Genomic DNA, 3,815 nt, shown 5'->3' on the forward strand with positions numbered 1-3,815 from the left:
TAGCAGCAGGGACAACCAAGTTTTTCAACAAGCTAGTCATTATTGTTAGTTGTGCTGTAAGAGCAGTATAAGGATCTATTTCATGAATGCATGTTGTCTTTCTGGGTATTATTGCTCTAGAATTTGTCCAATGACCAATGTTGTTTGAAATTTTCTCCAAAATATCAAAACCATCATTATAGGTACTGGAAGTAAAGGCTCCACCTACAGTAGCATCTAACATTTGTTTAGCAGTGGTATCAAGACCATTGTAGAATGTTTCCACCTGAATGCAGTAGGGTATGCCATGATATGGGCATTTCCTTAGTAATTCTTTGTACCTTTCCCAACCATTAGGAACTGCTTCATCATCCAGTTATCTAAAAAACAAATTTCATTTTTGAACTTGGCACTCCTGGTTGGGGGAAAATATTTCTTAAAAAAAATTCCCAGTCATCTCATTCCATGTGGTGACCGAGTCTGGTTGCAAAGAGTTATACCACACTTTGGCTCTATCACTTAATGAAAAAAGGAATAACTTCAGCCTTAAGGCTTTATTAGAAATTCCGTTAAGATGGAAAGAGTGAGTGACTTCCATAAAAGATCTAAGATGCAAATGAGGATCTTCCGATGGTAATCCAACATATTGACCATTTTCTTGTAACATATGAAACATGATGGGCTTAAATTCAAAGTTTTCACCATCAATAATGGGCCTATGTATTCCAGATTGTAATTTTGATTTAACATTGGAATAGTGTAGTCCATGATGCCACTAATCCTTGAATTTGCAATACTAATAACCTCTTCCTCAAGATTGGGTATTGGATCAGGTCCGACTTAAGCCATTTCAGGAGTAGCTAGAATAGGCAACAAATTTCTTTGTACCCTTCTTCTCCTTCTAAAAGTTCTTTCAATGTCTGGATCTAACTCAAAAATAGCCCCATGAGGTATCCTTGGCATAAACCACTAAAAATAAGCGATTGATGGTAGAATAATCAAATTTTAAAGCAACTTAAATAAAAACTCTTTTTGGCTAAAAATCCCTGGCAGTGGCGCCAAAAACTTGGTGTGTGGATAACTATACCCTCAAAAGGTTATAATAACAAGTAAATCATGCAAGTATACATGGCTTACAAGTGTCGTCCAAATCAAGTAATAATGGTAAGTAATACCAAATATCGTTCCACAGAGATTTAAATTGCAAAGAGAGTGACAAAAGTTAACTTTAAAGTGAGATTTCAGAAAAAGGGTTTTTTTTGGAAGCAATGAAGCTTCAGAGAGAAAATATGTTTACCAGAGTTGGTAACCATATACTGAAATAAAACAATAATTAAAAGATAGTATGGATGCAAGATCAGGTTGGATTTCAACAACAAAGTGTGATGAATATTGCTCTATAAATAAATGTTTACAACACTACTGGATTAAACAGCCTTCCAAGGAAGTGCAGATTAGACCATATGTTGGAAGTGCACTTGATGATGCATTAATCCCAAACTAGTATAGACCTTGCCTTTCTTTCCATATAGTTTTGCAACTCATAAGATTATGACGACTCTTTATAGCCTCTAAAACACACTTAGTAAAAATATGTGCATTGTCTTAATTTTAAATCCAACTCATGTGAATAAAATAACATGTGTCAATTTGTCAAAGATTACCAGATGAAATATTAATACCACTTGTGAATAGAGAATTAAATTGTTATTAGCAAAGCAATCATCAACTAACACTTAGCGTAATCTCACAACCTTCACTTACACTCATACTAAGGTATTTAGCCTAGCATGACTGAATGTAAGTGCTTAAAAGTAAATGACATAAATGGAAATGACTGAATGTAAATGACATAAAACTAAATGTTGCACAAAAAGTAAAGAAAAAGCTGGAAAGGTTGTTGTAGCAACTGACAGTGACGAAGAACACTTAAAAGTACTTGCAAAATGATATTCAAAGGTAACAAAGACCCAAAACATAGATGAAGCTTTGTTCCTGATGACAAAGTAATATTATTCAAAGTGTTACAAATTAACAAAGGATTACTCCCATATATATATATATATATATATATATATATATTAGCAAGAAAGAATCAAAAGTACTATTGGGTAATACTCATTGATTATTAACCAGTGGGTAAAAGAAAATATGCCTTAGAACACAAGATGCTTTAGTACAAAAGTTTAAGGTATCTTTGCAGTGACATATTCCATATAAATTGCCTGCTATCAGTACTAGAAGATGTCATCCTCCAAAACTTGACTTTTCAACAAATTCAACAGGATTGACCCAGCTGTGCCAATATCTAGTGTCCTAGTGTTGCATCAACGTATACACCTGTTATAATAATGCTTATGTCAACATTATATTCACCAAATACACAAAACAGTATCATTCCCGCATCCTAGCTCCAATGAATGTGAAGCCATAAATAAGACTAAAATACTCAATATAGGATTGAGAAATTTGTAAAATGAAGTGAAATAAACTTGTAATTAGGTGCTAAAGTGTATGTTTTTATGCACATATCACATGGAAAAAAGAATCATTAAAAACGGATGTAGGATGAGAAAGTTATGACCAAGTAAGGATAATCCCCGAGACCTTTAAGTGCATGCAGGTAAGAGGATAAAAAGTTACAAATTTGTCTCGGTAGGACATGTGTCTCCGTTGGGATCAACAAGGGGTAGTATAGAAATATTCACCTGGCGTAGCTATACTTGTTGTTAATAGATCTATAAGAATATTATTCCGATAGATAATTATTCTATAGATTTCGGCTAAGTGGCATGTATTTCCACGATGCTCGTTAATAGATTTTTTTTGAGTTCCAAGGCAATGCTGTTAGGAATGTAGGCTCATATTTGATCCAAAAACGATTTCCCAACACCTTACGACAAGAGTTGAAGACAACCATGCACCACTTGTGTTCGCGTTCCCAAGGCACCCCTCCATCAGGCTTTCGCCCAGTTAGAAAATTCCTCACTGTTGACTCCCGTGAGAGGTCGCCTAGGACCCAAAATTCTTCAAACAACGACTCCCGCGACTTGAGAAGCAACCAGGTCGCGTACAAGGTCATTTTTAGTCGTTTTCGCGTTTTTCGATTCCAATTCAAATCCCAGACTTTCCAGCATGTTTTCTCTATGAAAATCCTCATCTATTATCAACTTAATTACTATTAGATGAAGAACTTAACATAATAAGAAATCTGAAATTACAGGTGTTACAAACATGCACGCACACACACACACCTAGAGAGAGAAAGTGAGGTTCAAGGGTAAACCGAAAATGAAAAAAAAATAAGGATCCTTAATAACCACTAGTCTGTACGGTATGCACCTGTGCATAGAAGTACTTGAAGATGTTTCGTGGTTTCTATGTATGTATCCATGTTATTCACATTTACATACTGAAAAATTACTTGTATGTACATGTGCATATCATACAGATGGTTATTAGTTTGTTCCTCACTTTTTTTATATTTTGTGCTTTTCCCATGACTCTGATCCTATATATAAACATTTTCATTCGAGGTTGTTATTCATACCCGTTTTTCACTCACATACCAAAGCTATTTTTTTACTCCTTATGTTACCCACGCACCCCCTATATGAATAGAATTTACTTATTGAGAACTGAGTAACCAATAGGAGCATCCCACATGCTCATATTCATAATGATATGGACAAACATTTATCATGAAAGTTATAAAACATCTATGTCTATATTTATAATGAATATGGATACATGATATGCTCTCAAATTCTCATTTTTCAATGAAAACAAGGTTCTTAAAAAGAACATCTCTCTACGTATAAAGTGAAAGAGAGGGA

At 34.4% G+C, this 3,815-nt stretch overlaps 1 non-coding gene across 1 annotated transcript; it reads left to right on the top strand.

Annotated features, from left to right (window-relative positions):
- Positions 1–281: 281 nt before the first annotated feature.
- Positions 282–387, top strand: LOC112499726. Its single transcript, XR_003067257.1, has one exon. It is a non-coding gene; the product is annotated as a small nucleolar RNA R71 (small nucleolar RNA).
- Positions 388–3,815: the final 3,428 nt, after the last annotated feature.

Source organism: Cynara cardunculus, assembly GCF_001531365.2.
Source record: "Cynara cardunculus var. scolymus isolate 2C chromosome LG 16, CcrdV1, whole genome shotgun sequence".
NCBI lineage: Eukaryota > Viridiplantae > Streptophyta > Magnoliopsida > Asterales > Asteraceae > Cynara > Cynara cardunculus.